At 38.1% G+C, this 23,872-nt stretch overlaps 1 long non-coding RNA gene across 1 annotated transcript in view; it reads right to left on the reverse strand.

The window, feature by feature from the left end:
• The window catches only part of LOC127979308 (uncharacterized), a 45,685-nt gene that overhangs the window by 7,097 nt on the left and 14,716 nt on the right, over positions 1–23,872 (reverse strand). The gene's annotated exons all lie outside the window — the stretch shown is intronic.

The raw sequence follows: 23,872 nt of genomic DNA on the forward strand, positions 1-23,872 counted from the left end.
AAGTCCCATTGAGACACAGTCTCTTTTACAAGGGAGTCCTGTATAACACGTTTAATCATAAGTTGCAAGACAATAAATCACAATATAAAATACAAAGCAGATTTACACTAAATTTACAGAATATTTGCATGTGAAAATGCAATGAGTTTAGAAATATGTAAAAAAATTAAATAGATGCTAAAAGTCAATATCCATCCACCATTAATTAAAACAATCACACATGTCCGTCCGCATATCAGATATTCCTTTTTTAAAAGCAGCTAAAGAAATTAGCGCACCAATCTTAAATCTAGACTGGAGTTAATTCCAGGACAAAAGACCATAATAAGACAGACCCCTCTTTCCTGCTTCTGTCCTCATTCTTGGTACCTTAAAAAGTAGTACATCACTAGATCTTAATTGATATGTACTTTGGGTATGAACAAATTTTAAGCAAATGTAAAAAAAAAAAAAAAAAATTAAGAAGGTTAGAGACATACTGTGCCATGGTACAACAGTGAGAGCATATTCACAAACGAATATAAAATAACCAAAAAATCCAATGTTTTATTTAGCACAGTGGCTAGATTAAAAAATAACCAGAGGCCATCCAATTTAAATATTCCCTCACAGTTTAACAGTAATGACTTTATGAAATTCTTCACTGATAAAATAGATAACATCAGAAATACAATAGCAAATGTAGATTATACAGTGTCTAATACATGAGTTTCATTCATAGCACCCAAAGATAAACTGCAGTGCTTTACAACTATAGGACAGGAAGAGCTAAATACAATTTACCACTACATCTAAACCAACAAATTGCCTGTTAGATCATGTACCCACTAAATTACTAAACTAGTTGTTAAATATAACAGAAGAACAGCTTTTCAATATTATCAATTCCAATATTATCGTTATATTTAGGTCACATCCCAATACCATTTAAGCTGGCTGTTATTAAGCCTCTTATTAAGAAACCACAACTAGATCCTAGTGAACTGGCAAATTACAGACAATTATTAAACATGAAAGTATTAGAATCACAAATTGATTTGAATATATTACAATGAATAATACAATTATTGTTAATATTACTCTATATATGAAAATTGTAACTTACTATCTTTGAATTAAAGCTTTATAAAGTTTATGTCTTTAAATCCATACTGTATATAGTCAGTTATTTCTCTGAATAAATTCAAATTTCAGAATGAGCAGTTTGTAGTTTGTTATATATTTTGAGGTCATGTCTGTCTGATGTTTATCATGTTCATGATGCTCACTACTGTAATTAACATAGCTTTTTAATAAGTAGGGGAAATTTGTGACATTTAAAAAAAATAACCGTTTACATGCCTAGGGTGTTCGCATTGTAATAATGTACAGAAATACTTCAGATTTATCAGCGCTGACTTGTTAGTTGATGTTTTCTCATTTAAATCATACATACCAATATGGCGGCACAGCGGCTTCACTTTCATGACGTCATGAGCAATCCAGTTCTATATTATAGATCAGTGCATAACACCCATTTAACCTTCTGCACCACTGGAGCTGACTGTCAGATACTGTCTTTAATAAACAATTGAAAAAATTATCCACCCCATAAGTATATTATTAACAAACTTTGATGCCATAAATAGGGTATTATTTAAAAATGAGCATCCCTCCAAAAACATCTGCATTTCTGTCCCTTTTCAAGTGTTAGGGTATATAATTAGTTGTATTTATAGGGGTTACTATAGAAACCCCCTGGACCTCAATAATTTTCAAAGCCTGGCTAGGGGCATGGTTGTCATATAAACAAATATGGAGTATCACCAGTAAAATATGGAGTGCCACAAGTATCTGTCCTAGTTCCTCGGCTAATTTCAATATACATGTTGCCCTTTGGCAATATTATTTGAAAATACTGGATTGGATTTCACTGTTATGCTGATGATACTCAACTGTATAGAAACCAGGTTCAGTTGGGGGGCCAGTTCAGACCAAACCAGCAGTTCAGTTCCAGGCCGCAGCGAAGTCAGATTGTGCAGAAGAATCATCCATTTCCTACAATCCATCATGCTCCCTAAGGCCGCAAAACTCTTGGATTTTTGGAGTTAGAGTTTTTTTTTCGCATTTGGCTCCCAAACTCTGGAAAAGCCTTACTGAAAATGTGTGGGATTAAGATTCTGGTTTTGTAGCATACAGTGTCACTAACAGGATGAGACTATCCAAAAAAAAAAAAAAAAAAAAAAAGTCAAAAATAAGCAGGTTATTGTTTATTTGAATTCTGCCACTCTCTCGTGATGGCTTGTGATGCATTGTGATACAAGTGTTATATGTAAACATTACTATTTTTATACTATCACAATTTTAAATTAGGTAGGTCATTTAACAGGTTAAAAGTTTCAAGTGTTTTAAATAACTTAACTGATGTAAAAGATTAAAAAAAGGACCACAGTTGTTGTGTTTCATATATTGAATATTGATGTTTAGGAGTGTATAAACATTGTCATTGTTATCTTTCTGTTTGAAACATGTCTTGTGTCATTTACACACTTATAGACATTCACATTCGGCTTATGAAACACAACAATTGTGACATGCTTCGTGCCAGCATGCAAAATATATTCAATGGCTCCCAGCATGCATTGCTGCATATTATATTTTTTTGATTGTCAAGATTGTTGAGGATCGTATACACAAAAACATTATTTATTGAAATAATGCTGCTATAAACACAGTAATAATGCTGTATAAAAACAGTACTTTATTGTATATATAAAATAATAATAATAATAACATTACCCGTATATTACTTGTTACTAAATCACAACAGTTATTTGCCACGAATTTCCAGTAAAATTACAATAAATGTTTAACTGTGTAGTTATATCTGATCAAATGTGCATTATAATTTTTTTTTAGCTTGGGTTTAAACACATTAATTTTACTTAGTTGGAACAACAGCTATGCTAAATATGTCTCTGTATGCTTCAGTCTGGAGAAGAGATAATGCTTACCCCTCAGAGGACCTCAGATGATGCCAACTCTGAAACAACATACAGAACTTCCAAATATTGCTACAAGTGTGACTGCATCATATAATAATTTCTGTTGATTATGTCTTTAATGAATTTCTCCATATGCAATTTCTGCCATATATACATAAACTGACAATCACCAATGATAAACGGTAACACTTTAGAATAAGGTTCCATTAGTTAATGTTAGTTAATGTATTAATTAACATGAACTAAGCAAGAACAATCCTTCTAAACCATTTATAAGTCTTAGTTCATGTTAATTTCAACATTTACTAATGCATTATTTAAATCTAAAGTTGTGCTTGTTAACATTAGTTAATGCACTGTGAATTACCATGAACTAACAATGAATAACTGTATTATCATTAACTAACATTAACGAAGATGAATAAATACAGTAATAAATGTATTATTCATTGTTTGTTCATGTTAATTAACACATTAACTAACATTAACTAATGGAACCTTATTCTAAAGTGTTACCTGATAAACTACTAAATCTCGTAGAAACCTAATTTTCTGAAAAGTTTCTTTGCAACAATTTGTATCGTGAAAAGCGCTATACAAATACAGTAAACTTGAATTTAATTGAACTGTTGGAAATTAATCACGCCAATGCATATTACCTTCCAGTGCCATTTAGCCATAGCTATATTAAAAATATAGCATATTGTTGCATACTTGTATTGCTTAAAATCTGCTTAAATATTATCCAGGTGTCTCATTAATAGACTATCCATAGATTTAATCCTAAAAGTGTACGTAATGTAGGCACAAAAGCTAGATTTTTTCATCATTTTACATCGATAATTTCCATAAAAATTCCTATGCACGTGACACCATGTTTAACACCGAGACATTAAGGAAATATTAGAATTGGACTATAATGCCATTTGTGCCAGTATCCTTGTTATTGTCACGGATCCGCCAGGTCCTACCACACACACTCCGCATTTCCCAAGATCACATTCACCTGAATTCTGATTCACCACACCTGCACTCCCAATCAAGACAGCACCATAAATACCAGACACTCTCACTCAGTCACCGTCCGGTCTCGTCTCTACTAGCATGCTCTAATGCTTGCAACTTCTCCTGACCCATATCTCTTTCTGTTTACACAGAACCGCTTGACTTTCATCTTCCTCGAGGAATCCACCATTGGCAAACCATCCATTGTGTGCACTGGACTTATATCAGCGATCTACTCCCATTCATCTCACCTTCACTCTACTTTAAACATCACTTCAATAAACATTTGTATTGCAGTTCTGTCTCCGTAGTCCTCTGGCCCTGACAGTTATGTTTTATAAGAAATATTTGAAAATATCCATTGAAAAAATGGTTTAAAGAAGTTCTCAGATATTTTTTAGTTGATCTCATTATTTAACAGATACTATTTTACTTGTTTTAAACAATTCAAATCAAATTAAATTTGTGCAGTTTTTCTGATAATAATAACATATTTGAGCTATTTTTAGTGGAAACAGATAGGCCCATATTTCTTACAGTTTATTGTTTGATTTGGCGTGTCACTGACAAAGTATTTAAAAAGCAAACATGCAAATTGTACCGTTTTCTCCAAATTTTACCCTTCAAATGTAGTGGCATTTTTCATAAAGTTGTAGAGATGACTTTACATGACATTAACACCTGTGTGCAGACGTGGTTGTACAGTAATCCAGCCATGTCCGCCATAATATTGCCTTATGTGCGCATCATAGATTGTTGTTCTTGCTAAAAAATTTCTCATAACACGTGATTTGTAGTTTAGTTTAGAGAATAATTATTTTGCACCTATAGCACTCCTTGTTTTCTAAAACAAAGCATGTCACAGGAAATGAAATAATGTAATTATGTTGTGTTTATCTCCTTTAATGGGAGTGGAATATTTCATGTAAATGTGTATATGGACATGAAAACATGAGTTTATAATCATTGTTTACAACAATACTTTTCTCACTTCATGAAAAAGAGTTTGTACGCATGGTCTATTATCTCCATACGGACATGACCTATTGCGTACATATTTAAATTTGTGGGGATAAATGCAACGTTTATACATGAGACCCCTGGTCAAAGGCAAAAATAATAAACTACTGTAATGTTGCATTCCTGAGTACAGTATACAAATGAAAATAATGAGACCTGCACATTAAAAGAAAATAAAATATATATAAGTAAATAAATATTGTCAAATGAATGTCTTATGTGCCGACATTTTTGTAAAAATTTAGTTATTCACATATTATTAGAATACATTTATGGTGTCTGGCATTTTCATGTATAAAATTTACTTGTTTCCCATACTATTTTTTGCTACGTGGAATACAAAACCTTTGTAGCCCAATATCTCAAAACTGCTCAGAATGTAGATAGAACCCTATAATTCCAACGCTGTGTTTTATTAGTTCAACTTTAGATTTTCCACAATTCATAATGAAAATATTTTTCTGATCCTTTGTCATATGCATGCAAGTACAGTCATACCCAATAGTGTACCTATTAATGTGTATCTGTGCTCCAATATTAATTCATCCCTATACTGAATTTTAAAACAACATGAATGAGAAAAATCCATCATGCATTATGTCTGAAAATCCATCCATCCATCCCCCAAACTGCTTGTCCTATAAAGGATACTGGAACCTGATAACTGATGTCAAAGAAAAGAGCCAGAATTCGGCCAGAAAGAATACCCTGTCATCTTTAAGAGTCTACAGCCGGCACATCCCTCTGTGCTACATGAGGAGGTCAAAAGAGCTAGTGTTCCAAGTTTCCCCATCCTCTTGCCCTAACACACCTCCTGCAGGCACATTTACAGCATACACATAATATTATGACACAGCTTAACTTCCCGTTCTGACCACAAAGAGAGTCCCACATTCCACACAGTTCTGCTAGCTTTCTTCATTTCACTTCTCTTTTTGTTCTTCTTTACATCTCTCTCTCTCTCTCTCTCTCTCTCTCTCTCTCATTGGCTAAAGCCTTATCATGCAGACCCAGCTGCTGTTTGGAAGTGTTTGAGGAAACCCAAGTCAGGCAGTATATCACTGCTTTAGGACTCCGGGGAGTGTCACTGGTGTTATTTTGAAGTGCTACTTTTTTACAAAATGAAAATTCCTTTCTCCATTAAGGTTTTGCATTTCTTATTTATTTATTTATTTTTCAAGCAGCATTAGTATGCATCCAAGACCACCTCATATTTTTTGGATTTTTTCCGACTTTCATTTTGAGCACACACTATAAACAATTTGGTAGCATCTGGTGTTGTTCTTTAAAGTTACCATAAGCAATTGTGTCCCAAGTCGAGCGAGAAACAGCTGACATGTTAGCAGGAACGCTGGTTTAAGGACACTGCGGCAATAACTGGTACGATTGGAAGATTTCTTGATTACCCAAAAGAACATAATGACAAGCTATAATGACCACTCTATCTCTTTTATGCATCCCACTGCCCTTGCTACTGTCATCACTGTCACATTCCCTCTCAGTTGCTCAGAAAAAAAAAAAAAAGACCTAAGAAAACAACTAGACTCAGAATGTCAGCAGATCCCTGAGCACTCACAATACTGTCCCTTTACTGAATAGCAATCTTTTATTTCCATAACTAATTTCTAAGTATTTAAAGTATGTATGGTATCTACAATATCTAGCTTGGAAAAAAAAAAAAAAAAAAACTAGTTGATTAAAACAAACAATAAATCAATAGAAATGATCTAGAAGACAAATTTGAATAAAAACAAAACAAACAACATCAACAAAAAAACATTAATTTTAAAATTATGGAACTCATAAGACAGTTACCTCAATGTAACATTAGTGTAAAGCTCCAGCTCGATAACGCAAATAACAGGGTCTCACTTTATATTGTCCCTAATACCTTTGTACTTACATAGTAACTATATATGTATGTAGTATGTAACCACATAGTAAGTACACAATGGGCATATGTAACAACCCACTGAATAGTATGTGTGAATACAAATGTGTAACAGGACTAACAGCACTTTTTGGTAAAGAAAGTGTTATACTGTAAATTATATTTACCATGTAATTACTCTTATGTTACGCAACAGCTGCCAGTAAGTTAGGCTTTACATATAAATTGTGGTTGGTGTCCAGATGTTACACTTTATATTGTGGATAGATCCTGAGGAGTTACCATGTAAGTACACTGATATTACAGTAGTGCGCCAACTCCAACTTGAGAGGTAACTGCTACCACTTCACAAATCCCCAAACCTACCCATCTCCACCCTCTGGATCCCATTTACACCCTTAAACCTACGCATCTCCACTCCCTGGATCCCATTTGCACCCCTAAACCTTCTCATCTCCACCCCCTGGATCCCATAAACACCCTTAAACCTACCCATCTCCACCACCTGGATCCCATTTACACTCCTAAACCTACCCATCTCCACCACCTGGATCTCATTTACACCTCTAAACCTTCTTATCTCCACCCCCTGGATCCCATTTACACTCCTAAACCTTCTCATCTCCACCCCCTGGATCCCATTAACTCCTCTAAACCTACCCATCTCCCCCCCCCCCCTGTATCCCATTTACACCTCTAAACATTCTCATCTCCACCCCCTGGATCCCATTAACTCCTCTAAACCTACCCATCTCCACCCCCTGTATCCCATTTACACCTCTAAACATTCTCATCTCCACTCCCTGGATCCCATTTACACTCCTAAACCTTCTCATCTCCACCCCCTGGATCCCATTTACACTCCTAAACCTTCTCATCTCCACCCCCTGGATCCCATTTAAACCCCCAAACCTTCTCATCTCTACTCCCTGGATCCCATTTACACCCCTAAACCTTCTCATCTCCACCCCCTGGATCCCATTTAAACCCCCAAACCTTCTCATCTCTACTCCCTGGATCCCATTTACACCCCTAAACCTTCTCATCTCCACATGCTAGATCCCATTTACACCCCTAAACTTACCCTTCTCTATTCCCTGGATCCCTTTTACACCCCAAACTTTCCCATTTCCACCCCGTGGATCTCATTTACACCCCTAAACCTACCCATCTCCACACCTGGATCAAATGGTAACAATTACATATTGTTGCTGCAAAATGTAGTTATATAATTCCTGTTACACGAGTACTTAGTGAAGTGTAAAAAAAGTGTTGTTACCAATGTCCTGTTACACTTTTGTACTTACATACATGGTAGATGTGTATGTAGTATCTAACCACAGTGTGAGTACAGCAGTATTATGGACACTATATAAAATTGGGACCAAAAACATAAAAACAAATAATAAATAAGTACAATGTACTTATAGTGTTCATATTGTACTGCAAAACACTGTTGCTTCTATTGAGGTGGGATATGGGTATGGTTGGGGACATGTTTGGTGGTAGGTTTAAGGGTGGGTTAAGGCATAAAGAATGGTACAACAATTTAATTATAAATGTAGTTACAGAAAGTTATTAGTATCATTTATAAATTTAGGTAGATAGTAGTTAAGGCCACTTGACAAAGTGGAACCGATATATATATATAATATTTTTTTTATTTTTATGTTGTGACTTACTAATCACCACCTGCATATGGTGGTTATCAGTGTATTACAACGGTAACAAGTCAAGTCACCTTTATTTATATGGCCTTTTTAACAAAACAGTTTGTGTCAAAACAGCTTTATAGTATTAAATAGGAGAATAGTGTCACTGAAAAATGACAATAATAAACACTACATTTTCAGTTTAAGGCAGTTCATCATTGAATTCTGTGATGTCGTCATCCAGCTCAGGTCAGTTTAAACAGTATCTGTGCTATCAAGTCAACGGTATCATTGGATATTAAGTGTGAGAACTGAAACTCCATCGGTGACAGAATAGAGAAAAAAAACCTTGGGAGAAACCAGGCTCAGTTGGGGGCCAGTTCTCCTCTGACCAGACGAAACCAGTAGTTCAATTCCAGGCTGCAGCAAAGTCAGATTGTGCGGAGAGTTTATAAAAACAGATTGCAGTACTTCAATGTATTAGTATATTAACATTAAATCACTTCATAAAATTAAGGTATTTAAATGTAAATTTAAGTTAAATCTGTAAAACCTAAAAGATTGCTTCTGTATTTTTCACGGCACAATTCTGGTAACTGAAGCTGCTCTTTTTCTACCGGGAATTTTATGGATTTTTTTTTTTAAAATCCTTTAGCGTAAGGAAAGAACAGATGACAAGTATGTGTTTAGTATCCCTGCTGGATTGCATGGAGAAGAGTTACTTTGCCATAGGGGTCATTTTCCATCTACAGGATGAGAATAAGTGAACAACATTAAAAAAGCACCATCATGGTCATCACGTGGGATGATTTTAAAACCAGTCAGTCTCTTCACATCCATCTGATCTCTCTGTCCAGCCTTTCTCAGAGAGAGACCGTGACTCATAACTCTTAATTTGAAAGGATCTCAATCTCATTTGCATCCTGTCTACTCTTCTGTTCCAACCTGCTATCCTCTTCTTCAGCTCACACCACTTTTACACTTTTTGCTCTTTCCTGAACTCTTTCAATGCCTAGTGCCCTTGCTCCTCCACTCCCTGTTCCTACAACATCCATTCTTTCTTTCTTTCTTTCCCATCATCTATTTCTACCTCCTCCACCTTTCACCTCTTTCTCATTGTTTATCTCCTCTTCCTCTACCCACTCCACCTCTGCTTGTCTTCTTCATCTCCCTCTTGCTCTTTCTCCAGGGTCCTCATTACTTGTTTGCTTTGAGTTTTCATAGGTGTTTTGAGAATCTTGGCCTTAGCTTGGTTTCATGAAGCTTAGGAATTTAATAAATGTAATATTTCTCATTTCACATTGCATTTATGAATGATATATCACATGACAGTCCTTGAGATGTTTCTGTAATTTGCATATAATTCAGTGGTGTTAAACTACAACACTCATATAAGCTTATATGAAATATAATACTGCTCTACAAAAAAAAAAAAAAAGCTCCTCCTGGAGCTCTTCTGAGCAGCGCATCAATGCCAATGATATGGTTTAAAGACAGAGAGTACATGGAACATGTACAGAGAACATGGTCTAAGGGTTTGTTTTAGCATAGCATGATAATGTGTTGAAATTTGTCTTTATTCTGCTGTTTTCTGCTATGGTCTGTACAAAATAGATTCATAAAGTGCATCTAAGGGGTTTATTTCCAGAATGAGCACCTATTAAATGCATTCAGGCTGATTAATAACATCTTTCTCTCTTTCTCTCTCTCTCTCTCTCCATGTTAGAAGATACTATCTCATTCCTATATATATATATATATATATATATATATATACTAGTATTTACATAAACAAGCTGTGTTTAACTCATTGTAGTCAATTCAATCGTATAAAACAATATTTAAGATCTGAATTTAATTTGTGTTGATAATTTTTATATTACTGTATGAAGCACATTTTATATATGACAAAATATTTGCTCACAGAATAGTTTAATTCTCCCATCAATCACTGCTTTCTCTTTGGCACAGCAGGAGTCAGTTGTCCCAGAGTTTTAAATACTGTTTCATAATGGCACAATACTATTTCAGTTTTTGGGAGCTCATTGGGGTTCTTGGGTAATATGTATTCAATGTGCATTGTTGAACAGGTGTATAGATCTCCGTGACATCAGAGGTTGGTGGTAGATTAGTCATTGTTCACACATACTAACCAGAGAGCTGCTATGGTTGCTTATCAAAGGATCTGCAGTTTTCATGTCATTTAAAAACCTATTTAAGCGTACTTTTACAACCAATAATTAGGAACACCAAATACTGGACCTGTCACAGTATTTTCACTATAACAGACCCTCCTATCTAAGATTTAAAGACACTTTGGACTACAGTCATGCGGATCATCTAATGAAACATGGTGATGGCAAGAAGAGATGGCAGGGAAAACTACAGGAAATCACGTAATTTTTTTTTACATTAAGCTTTTACACATTTCATTTATATTCCATAATTATCCTGTGCCTCTTTTTAAGTTTGCACATCTATACCAAACAAAACAGACCATCACTGCAAGCATGTAAATAGTTTATGAAATAACTTGTAAAAATGTATTCTCTCAATGCTGCATCCAGTGTAGTAAACATTTGAAGTTGTCATGAGAAAAGAACACATTTTGGTTTTAGGACAACTTTGATTAAAGGTTTCAATCCACTACAAATGTTGACTAGTATATACTGTCATGTCACATTTTGGCACTTGCATCAGACAAAGTGATAGGGTCAGGGTTAGAGTTAAGGCATAGAAAATATACTCAAATTCCATTCCCCCTATGGAGAGACACATATAATGTACGTGTTTGTGTCACAAACAGAAAAGGAGACTACAGAATACAGGCACTGGTCCTTCATTAGTGTACAGTGACACAGAAGAATATACAGATGAGTAAAACAGTCAAATTGTAACCACAGTCATCACTTAGCTGACGACCGAAGTCCTTTAAATGCTTTTTCAGGTTTAGTGTGAATGGAATCCAGAGAATGTGTAAACTAGGAAAAGCAAGACAGATGATGAAGACTGAAGAAAGAAAGTATCCAATATCCAGGTAGGAAGTCAGGTAGGTCTATACACACATCAGTGAAAGACGTGACCAGACAAGGATGTTATGAACAGGCTGAGTTTTGCCCTTTCCAAATACTTGCATTCTTTGCACTTGACCACTTTACTACTTATATGATGTATTTCCTGGATTTGGCCGATGTTGGTATATGTGGTTTATGGGGACTCTCCATAGGCGTAATGGGTTTTATTCTGTACAAACTGTATTTTCTATTGCCCTACCCCAACCCTACACCTAAACCTAATCCTCACAGGACACTTTGTGCATTTTTGGATTTTCAAAATAACTTATTCTGTATGATTTATAAGCGTTTTGAATTAAGGAGGTTGCTAAAAATGTCTTCATAAACCACCTCCTCATTGTAATACCTGTGTCATACCTATGTCATTATACAAATTTGTGTCCTCATTAACCACGTAAACAAGCTCACACACATCTACACACACACACACACACACACACACACACACACACACACACACACACACACACACAAACAAAATAAAAAAACAAAACAAGAGTTTACATAGCTTTATTTTTATGTTAAATACTTTGTATTTTAGAGTCAACTTCTAAATGTTGTTTCAGTAGTCCCTATGATATTATGACAATGGAAAAAAAAAAAAGTCTCACGATTATTTTCAATTCAGGTGAAGGTGAACGAGTGGGCAGAGCTGTAGGAGTGAGTATACTCTGATTTTTCTCACAGCCTTATAGCTACTCACCATCCCAAGCAACACCCTATCACCACCACACTCACGAATGCATACAATATGCATCTACATGTAACTGAGAGAATTCTGAAAACTGCTTATGTCATATCAACATGTCATTTATTATAAGCAACAGAAGACTTTAACAGCCAGTAAAATGTACAGCTGGGGAGAATGGACTTTCTACTGTTAAGTTTTAAACATTTAACTCAGTCAGTTACATTTATCTTAAGGCAATTTTCAAATCATATTTAAGAGTTCCTGTTTTTAAATGACCTTGCCTGATGCTCTGTCCACAAGGCTGGCCAGTAGTTCTCATCTCTCTCATCATCGGAAACAAGGAGATATAAACATTGTATTCAGTTTAACTGCTCCACACAGAAACACAGTATGTGTGTTATTTCTCCTATTCTCCTGCATTCACTGATCCACCACACTAATGTTATTACTGTACATTATTTGCCAGTTATTTTGTCTTAAGAATACCAGTGTTATAATATTTAAACTTTTTGTTCTTCTGAGACAAACATTTTTAAACTGTACTGTATCTCATCCTAGGGCTTTAATGCTACAGGCACCAAACTCTTAATAGACATCAGACCTGATCTGTAGTTTGTTTCTGTATCTTTTCTAACTGTTGATGCTTACAGTTTTTATATAAATCATTATTAAAAATTGAAGTTGTCCAATAGGCTTGCATTAGCTGAACAAAAATGTCCTCTCCAGAGGACAACTGCAGTCCACTAGAGGGAGCTACAAGATAAGAAATCTTTCAACACTCCTCATTTACTTTCATTTTCAGTCAGTTAAATTTACAAACAATTGCATACATTTCCTTTATGCTGCCAAGCAAAGCTAACATATTTGGTCATGACCAAGGATGGGAAGTGACGTCCAGAGGCCAATATATGTCAATATATGTTTCCATCCCACCTATTTTTATGTGGATTTTGGAATATCGCTTAAAAAATTACACGGAAGTACAAATTAGGAGTTGGTGTTTCATTTTCAGTGGAGAGCCATTGACAGTCACACATTAGGTAACTTACAGTGCAATAATACTAATAATCAGGTATGTAGTGGAGGCTAAACGCACGTGAACGCCATTTACGCACCTCCTAAAATTCGGAAATAGCGTTTACCCACCTAAAGTGCGTTTATCCACCTCTAAAGTGAGTTTATCTACCTCTAAATAGCCTACAGTTCCAATGACATTTTAAATTAAGCTTATGTCGTTTTAGTTTCATATTGTTCATTATTAGTTTCATAGATTGTTTGTTGTTAAAGATGAAGTATTTCATATTGCGCAGCAACTTGTCAGTGTTGACCAATTACTTGCGGTGTTACCAGTAGTAGTGGGAAGTTCGGATCATTTTACTGACTCGGATCTTTGAGTCTCGTTCAGCAAAATGAACTAATCTTTTCTCTTCCCGTCTCTATGGGACCGACAGGAAGAATAAAAGACCTTACCTGTCAATTCAGAACCCATATTTTGTGTAATGCACATGTGCGGTCAACACAAAATGAACGAATCACTCTCTGAGACAAGTCGGTAGTCCTGAGTCATATTAAAGATTCGTTCAAAATGAACGACACCCAACAGACTGCATCAAGATTCAAAAATGGATAATCCGGAAAACAAAATAAAACGTTCGTTATTTTGAATAGAAATCATCACTCATACAGCAGCCATTCATCTCATCTCCGGTTTATTTGTGTTCGTATAGGCTACATACAATATCCACGATCCGCCAGGGCTATAGTCCAATGGTGCGCACATTTGAAGAGAAAATAATTGTATGACATGTTTGTAAAACATTTCGTCATACAGAATAACATTTCTATTTATTTTACACGGATTTATGCGATCTGAAGAGCTATAACAGCTAACAGAGCTAACGATTACTCTACTCTTATTGATTCTAGTGATGGCCGATTCGTGAACTAATCGTTCAATTGAACCGGTTCTTCTTAGTGAACCGGTTGAACCAGTTCACCAAATCGAACTGAATCGTTTGAAACGGTTCACGTCTCCAATAAGCATAAATCCACAAATTACTTAAGCTGTTAACTTTTTTAACGTGACTGACACTCTCTCTGAGTCAGACTAAACCAATATCCCGGGGTAATCCATTTACTCAAACAGTACACTGAATGAAATGCTGTTAAGACCGAACTGAAGATGAACACCGAGCCGAGCCAGATAATGAACAAACACGCCCAATGCTGGAGCAGTTCTCGTTCTCGAGTCAAGAACCGGTTGCTTTGGTTTTCGGATCACCAGTACACTCAACCGAGAATCTTTTCTGTCGGACGCGTCTGATTTGAGAACCGATGAGCTGATTCTCGTTCTCGAGTCAAGAACCGGTTGCTTCGGTTTTCGGATCACCAGTACACTCAACCGAGAATCGTTTCTGTCGGACGCGTCCGAATTGAGAACCGATGAACTGATGATATTGCGCATGCGTGTAATTTAAGTATTTTGTTAAACATCGGAAAGTGTGATAAAATAACTATATTTTATTTTGATTTTTTTTTATTATTATTTTTTTTAGATTAATGTTTCCAATCTGTATATTGTATATAATGTATAGGCCAAATGGGTTTTCAGGGAAGTTGGACAATAATTAAGACTCTAAAGACTCTTATGTTTAATAGGAACAAGGGATGATTTATGAGATATCTGTACTGTATTTATAGTTGATGACATTCACAAATTGAGTTTGTAGTAAACAGAACATGAACACGAGTAGAGCAGCTGATGACACTGAACTGCAGCACGTGCCGGTTAGAGCGATTCTCATTCTCGAGTCAAGAACCGGTTGCATCGGTTTTCGGATCATCAGTACACTCAACCGAGAATCGTTTCTGTCGGACGCGTCCGAATTGAGAACCGATGAACTGATGACACTGCGCATGCGCGATTCAGCGTGAAGCCAACTGACTCACAACATGTCTGAACCGAAGGGATTCTTTTGGTGATTGATTCTGATTCTGTACTAGTAATGTTATGAGCGCGGGTATTTCGAGGGCTTGGATGAAGGGCAATCTGGCGAAACGTAAGTTCATTTAATAACAAATACATCGCAATGGATTATGTTTATTAAGTGGATCATGGTTTGTGCGCTGATGACACCTAATTTATTTACTTATCTTCAATACTTAAATCCTCATATGCACATTATTGCTGTTACTGTATTTAGGTGTTGTTGCAAAACTCAAATGTAAACTTTTCATGATTATGAGGTTTTAACTGACTAAAGTTATGATTACTGACTTTATATATTTGAATGTTTGATAGATGTGACGCCATTACGTCATCGCCAATGACGTCATTACGTAGAGCGTGAAAGAACCGATGAACCGTTTTTTTCAACCGGTTTATTGAATCGAACCGTCCGAAAGAACCGGTTCGCGGAAAAGAATCGAACTTCCCATCACTAATTGATTCGCGTCAGCTATGACATCAGTGCAATATCATTAGTTTGTAAAGCTGTCAATCATCTCACGTGAACCACGTGACCAAAAGGATGTCCTTCTGCAATGAAGCTGTCTGTGTCATTGCAGTCTGTGTCATTGATAAAACATATGAAAGACATAAGTAAAAAAAAAAATTAAAATTGATTCCAGCTTGTTAAATGGGAATATGTTCTAGTGTCTTCTCTCCTTTGTTACAGTGAATATCTTTGAGTTGTGGACAAAACGAGAGGACCATTTGAGGACCATTCCTGGGCTTTTGGGGAAACAATGATCCACATTTTTCTGACATATTATAGACAACTAACCGATTAATTGAGAAAATATTCAACAGATTAATCGACTATTAAAATAATCCCAAATCCCTAATCATTACGTACAAGTGTATTGCATTGGAACCCCTGGATATAAGAATCCCCCTCTATTCCTCTTTTTTAAAAAAGAGCCTATAGCGAAGTCATCAGGATACACATACAAAGGCAGTGGCCCACCTTACCGTGACCACAATGTGGTCACCCAGAATTTATAGTTTACCCACCTCTTTTTTTTTTACCACACCTCTGATAATAATAATAATAATAATAATAATAATAATAATAATAATAATAAATAATTCTACAATACAGAAATAACACAGTCGATATGCTGGTAGAATATATCTTACGCTTCTGGAAAATGACACTGTCTGGAAAAATGGTTATAGAAATGGTATAAATGACAATATTAAAGACGATTGTGGTAAGAAAGTCAAATTCACATCACCAATGTGCAACTGTTTTACTGTGTATACATGAGATAGTCTATTAATGTCTGTTTATAGACATATTAAATGTAGTTAATGTTATCTGATGTAGGAGGTTTCGTACTATTGATATTCAAATAAATCTTAACCATCAAGTTGTTTGACTGGGCTGCAGTAAGTGCAGTTCCCCTCTCCAAGCATCTAGGATCCAAACAAACATTTTTTTTTTTTTTTTTTTTCAGTGAATTTTCCCTTTTAACATCTCACAGTCAACAGATGGAGTTTAACCTTTTCCAAGGAACCCCTGAGAATACTCTTCAATTAGTGGGCTTGTTACAGGAGGCGCTAACCTTTTCATAAATTCACTCCGCACATTTTAGATCTGCGCTCATGTTGGCTGGGGCTAACAGTAAAACTGTCTGAGATTAAATGAGAATATCACAGTGTATGTGTTTGTATGATATGCATATATGGACATTACATAGACACACAGGTATAAAGACTGAAAGTCAAGGTCAAGGACATCCAACTGTACTATATGGAGCAATCTATGAACAACAATTTTGCAACCTGATCTTATGGCAAACACATTACTACACATGCAATGAACACACACCCAAAAATAATTCAAACAAATAAATAAACAATATTATTGTTGTTGCTGTTGTTGATCTGTTGTTATTAAACCTTATTTGGCAACACTTTAGCGACCAGTTCTTAATATTATCTATTTGCTTATTAGCATGCTTATTACCAGTATATTGGCTACTTCTTTAACAAAAAAAATAGAAATGCCTAAAAGCTGCTATGTGACAAGGTGTACAGTAAACAAGCTAAAAAACCAAGAACTACAATTTTATAAGCTGTTGATCCTAAAAAAAATGAGCGTTTAGGACACAAAAGTAGAGCAAAATGTGTCATATTACTCTGAAGACTATGTCCATTGGAAGGACACGTAATTGGCAACAAGACCATTCATTATCATTATTAACCATGTCAAAAGATTATTTCACCACCCTATGTGAATCTGAGAGTTGGGGATATATTAAGAAACTAAATTGTATTGGTCTATGTCAGTGCCTCTTTTCCAAACCATCATTTTGTTTGAGAAATGATCAAATTGAATTGAAATGCTAATTTTTTGGTTGGTCGACAGCTTATAAAAACTTAGTTGCTGGGTTTTTTAGCTTGTTTACTGTACACCTTGTCACATAACATCTTTTAGGCATTGCTCTGTTTTTGTTATAAGTCAAAAATGTCAAAAAGCCAGCTTCCTGCAATATAAAGTCAATGGAGACTTTAATGTTTTTTGTGTTTGTTTGATTGTTTGATTTTTTATGGAAATTAATGCATTAAGTTACTTTTGCATTATTTTTGTCACCTAGGCTGGGCTTGCTTATAAAACAAGGCAACTGTAAAGGAACTTTCACACCAAAAATTTAATTAATGAGCCTCAGGCTGAAGGAAATGCCTCTACGCTTACTCACAATTTCTCTCATGATGCGTTCAGGAGAGCTGAGAGTGAATTAATGGGAATTTATTTGAAAAATAAATGAATGTGTTTTCTTGTAAATTTAAAATTAATGTTACTTTACTAGTTACTTGAAAAAAAGTAATCTGATTACATAACTTGTGCTAATGCACAACGCCAACACTGATTGTAACTGCAGTTCTTCATCAGCAGAGAATAACATTTTTGAAAACTGAAGGACTTTCAAACATTAAAGAGGACTGTGTCCAGACAACACAGAACTATTGCAGGAAATTGACAGCAAACCTCAATATTGTTTGGTTTTCCCAACAATCAAAGAACCTCACAAAGCCAACATCCTTGAAAGAGCTGCAAAATTCAATTCAATTCAATTCAAATTTATTTGAATAGCGCTTTTTACAATACAAAGGTAAGTTACAAAGCAACTTTACAGAAAATTACATTTGTACAATATTTAGTAGTAGCTTATAAGTGGTGACTGTTAGTTTGTGTGCTTATGACAGGATTTTTCAGAAAAAATAAATAAATACAAGACGCAGTCAGCCAGACGATGAACATCATTAACAGCAATTATTATATGATGCAGTGTCACTTGTAGCAATATTTGTTAGTTCTGTTGTTGATTCAGGGTGAGTATCATCTGGGGTCCTCTGAGGATCAGCATCATCTCTTCTCAGGTGTTCTGGATCCAGATTGTAGCTTGTGTAAATCCTAGTTACCTAGTTGTAAATCCTGTGGCAAAACATAGAAACAAATAGAGACGTCATTAGCATAGCTGCTGTTCCAACAAAGTAAAAGTAATTAGATTAACCCAAGCTAAAGAATAAGAATGCACATTTGATCAGATACAACGTCACAATTTAAGAGATACATTATTTGAATGCTTGGTGAAAGAGATGTGTTTTTAATCTAGATTCAAACCAAGATAGTGTGTCTGAACCCCGAACATTATCAGGAAGGCTATTCCAGAGTTTGAGAGCCAAATGTGAGAAAGCTCTACCTCCTTTAGTGGACTTTGCTATCCTAGGAACTACCAAAAGTCCAGCGTTTTGTGACCGTGATGGATTGTAGTATGGTATAAGGCTATTTAGGTACACAGGAGTTAAACCATTTAGGTCCTAATAGGTAAGTAATGATAATTTGTAACTGATATGGAACTTAATAGGTAGCCAGTGCAGAGACTGTAAAATTTGGGTAATATGATCATATTTTCTTGACCTCGTAAGGACTCTAGCTGTTGCATTTTGGACTACCTGTAGCTTATTTATAGAGGATGCAAGACTACCATCTAGAAGTGCGTTAAAATAGTCCAGACTAGAGGGCATGAATGCATGAACCAGCTTTTCTACATCAGAAACAGGTAACGTGTTTTGTAGCTTGGCAATGTTTCTAAGATGGAAGAATGTAGTTTTTGTAACATGGGAAATATGATTTTCAAAAGACAAGTTGCTATCTAATATAACACCCAGATTTTTGACTGTAGAGGAAGTAGCATTGCATCCGTCTAGTTGCAAATTGTAATCTACAAGATTCTGTGTACTGTTCTTTTGTCCAATAATCTTTGTGGCACTTCATATTTTACTGGTGATAAATGAGATGACTCCCCGTTTAAGTAAACAAAATGGTAGCGATCTGACAGGTAGGATCTAAACCATCTTAGAGCCTGCCCTTGAATACGTTAATAGGTTTGTAATCGATCTAGGAGTATGTCATGATCTATGGTGTCGAACGCAGCACTAAGATCAAGTAAGACTAGAAATGAGATGCAGCCTTGATCTGACGCAAGGAGCAGGTCATTTGTAATTTTAACAAGTGCAGGTTATGTGCTATGGTGTTTCTGATGTTATTTATTTTATCAGTGAAGAAATTCATAAAGTCATTACTATTAAACATTGGTGGAATATTTGAATCAGGTGGCGTCTGGTTATTTGTTAATTTAGCCACTGTGCTACATAAAAACCTTGGATTGTTTTGGTTATTTTCAATGAGTTTGTGGATATGCTCTGCCCTAGCAGTTTTTAGAGCCTGTCTCTAGCTGGACATACTGTTTTTCCATGCAATTCTAAAAACTTCCAAGTTCGTTTTTCTCCATTTGCGTTCAAAACTACGAGTTTCTTCCTGAGAGAGTGAGTATTACTATTATACCATGGCACAGTACGTTTTTCTCTAACCTTTTTCAATTTGATGGGGGCAACAGCTTCTAATGTATTAGAGAAAATAGTGCCCATGTTGCCAGTCATTTCATCTAGTTCATGTGTATTTTTGGGAACAAATAGCAGTTAAGATAGATCAGGCAGGTTATTTGTGAATATGTTTTTGGTGGCTGGAACAATAGTTCTGCCCAGATGGTAACACTGAGATATATAGTTAATTTCAGTGATACGCAGAATGCACTATAAAAGGATATGGTCTGTAAAATCATCACTTTGAGGTACAATATCTATAGCAGTTAGATAGATTCCATGAGATATAATTAAATCTAGTGTATGATTAAAATGATGAGTGGGCCCGGTGACATTTTGCTTGACTCCAAAAGAGTTTATTAGGTCAGCAAAATCTCCCATGATTGTCACGACCGGGATCCAAGGAAACGCGGAGATAGAACCAATTGCAGGTAAGTATTAAAGGGTAAATCCAAAAGAGTAACAGTCCAGGAAGGGGTCGAATCCAAAACATCCATCCAAACATAAACAAAACGAGAAGACAAGGCACGGGCAAGACAGATTGACGGACATTAATTCACAACGACTCCGTGACACATACTAAAACAGACCGGGTTAAATACACAACTAGGAGAGACAAACGCTAATGGGAAATTGGCAGAGCGAGATAATTGATAACTAGTGACAGCTGGGTGCACTGATTAGGCAGGGACGTGAGGAATGTGATTAATGAAGTGACAGACACCGTGGGGAAAGGAGGACATCTATTGGATACCCAGGGAACACAAACCAGCCCCTGTGACAATACCCCCCCTCTACGGAGCGGCTCCCAGACGCTCCACGACAAGACATAAAACAGAGACTAGGAGGGAGGCGGACAGGTGGAGGCTCAGGGGGAGGGACGGAGGGCCAGAAAGGAATCATGGGAAACAGACACCAGAAGTGTAAACACAAAACAGGGAGACCAGGAGGGAGGTGGACCGGAGGAGGTTCAGGGGGAGGGACGGAGGGCCAGGCTAAAAGAGGGGAACAGAGACAGGAGTGAACACAAAAACAAAAAGCAAAAAACAACATGAAGCCACCCAGTGCGGAGCAGAAGACCACCACGTCCTTGTGGTCGAGGCCAGAGTCTTCCAGGGTGGGGCAGAAGACCACCACAACCGTGTAGTCAGGGCGAGAGCCCCCCGGGGCGGAACAGAAGACCACCACTTCCTTGTGGTCGAAGCCAGAGTCCTCCAGGGCGGAACAGAAGACCACCACAACCGTGTGGTCAGGTCGGAGCAGAAGACAACCACACGCCTGTGGTCAAGGCCAGTGACCAGTGACCAGTGACTTGACTCTGTCCTTGAAGATCACTAGTGACTTGACTCTGTCCTTGAAGATCACCAGTGACTAGCCCTGACTCTGGAGGGTCAGCAGTGACTAGCCCTGACTCTGGAAGGTCAGCGGTGAATAGCCCTGACTCTGAAAGGTCAGCAGTAACTAGCCCTTACTCTGGAAGGTCAGCGGTGACTAGCCCTTACTCTGGAAGGTCAGCGGTGACTAGCCCTGACTCTGGAAGGTCATCGGTGGCTAGCCCTGACTCTGGAAGGTCATCTGTGACTAGCCCTGACTCTGGAGGGTCCACAAACACCTGACTTGACCCTGGAGGGCTCACTGGAACCTGACTCGACTCTGGGGGGTCAACGGGAACCTGACTCGACTCTGGGGGGTCACCAAGAACCTGTCTCGAATCTGGGGGTTCAAAAGGAATCTGACTCACTCTGGAAAGTTCACTGGAACCTGACTCGACTTTGGAGGGTCAACAGGAACCTGGCTCGACTCTGGGGGGTCAACAGGAACCTGGCTTGACTCTGGGGGGTCAACAGGAACCTGGCTCGACTCTCGGGGGTCAACAGGAACCTGGCTCGACTCTCGGGGGTCAACAGGAACCTGGCTCGACTCTCGGGGGTCAACAGGAACCTGGCTCGACTCTCGGGGGTCAACAGGAACCTGGCTCGACTCTGGAGATTCCACTGGAACCTGGCTCGACTCTGGAGAGTCCACTGGAACCTGACTCGTCTCCGGAGGGTCAGCTGTGACTGTAATCCCGTGCAGCGGTGCTGGGCAAGCAGCCATCTTGGGTCCTGACTCTGGACAGGCGGCCATCCTGTGCTGTGGTGCTGGATTGATGGCCATCTTGGGCCATGACTCTGGACGGGCGGCCATCTTGGACCGTGGCTCTGGATCGGTGGCCAACTTGGGCTTTGGTGCTGGGTTAGCGACCATCTTGTGCTGTGGCCCTGGGCTGGCAGCGATCTTGTTCTGTGGCGCTGGATTAGCGGCCATCTTGGGCCATGACTCTGGACGGGCGGCCATCTTGGACCGTGGCTCTGGACCAGTGGCCATCTTGAGCAATGGCACTGGGTTAGCGGCCATCCTGTGCTTTAGTGCTGGGCTGGTGGCCATCTTGTGTGGTGGCGCTGGATTGGCGGCCATCTTGGGGTAGGACTCTGGATGAGCGGTCATCTTGGGCTGTGGCTCTGGACCATTGGCCATCTTGGGCATTGGCGCTGGGTTAACGGCCATCTTGTGTTGTGGTGCTGGGCTGGCGGCCACCTGGTACTGTGGCGCTGGGCTGGCGGCCATCTTGGGTTGTGGCACTGGCTCAGCAGCTGTGACGTGAACGGTCTTAGGAATCCCTAGGATCTTTGACAGCGTGGAAAAATGGCGCTGGGTTAGCGGCCATCTTGTGTTGTGGCGCTGAGCTGGCGACCATCTTGCACCGTGGCGCTGGACTGGTGACCACCTTGTGCTGTGGCGGTGTGCTGGCGTCCATCCTGCCTCTTGGCGCTGATCTAGCGGCCATCATTGGCAGTGGTGCCACCATGGCGGGCGTGCGCTTCTTCTCTCCTCGCCATCCGCCATGGTGAGACGGTGGCTCTGACCCATTCCACACGAGCCCCGGGTCGAAGGGAGGCCATGGTTGAGAGTGATACCGAGTCTCCTCTCAACCACTCCCTCCTCGGCAACCTCCCCTGGTCCCCCTCCAAACCACCAGACGAGTTCCCTCCAAACCGTCTCTCTCCCGCTCTGTGGCTGGGGATGAGACATTGGCAGACATACCGCTGGTTCTTACTGTGACTGAGTCGATCTGTCACGACCGGGATCCAAGGAAACGCGGAGATAGAACCAATTGCAGGTACGTCTTTATTAAAGGGTAAATCCAAAAGAGTAACAGTCCAGGCAGGGGTCGAAACCAAAACATCCATCCAAACATAAACAAAACGAGAAGACAAGGCATGGGCAAGACAGATTGACGGACATTAATTCACAACGACTCCGTGACACATACTAAGACAGACCGGGTTAAATACACACTAGGAGAGACAAACGCTAATGGGAAATTAGCAGAGTGACATAATTGATAACTAGTGACAGCTGGGTGCACTGATTAGGCAGGGACGTGAGGAATGTGATTAATGAAGTGACAGACACCGTGGGGAAAGGAGGACATCTATTGGATACCCAGGGAACACAAACCAGACACTGTGACAATGATTAGCACTTTATCAACTGTAACTAGAAGGTCTGAGAGGAAATCTGCAAATTATTTTAAGAATTCTGTATACGGCCGTGGTGGTCTATACACAGTATCCATAGCAAGAGATACATTAGATTTCTTTTTCATTTCTGAAAGTGT

This window comes from Carassius gibelio, chromosome B19 (assembly GCF_023724105.1).
Source record: "Carassius gibelio isolate Cgi1373 ecotype wild population from Czech Republic chromosome B19, carGib1.2-hapl.c, whole genome shotgun sequence".
Classification (NCBI taxonomy): Eukaryota; Metazoa; Chordata; class Actinopteri; order Cypriniformes; family Cyprinidae; genus Carassius; species Carassius gibelio.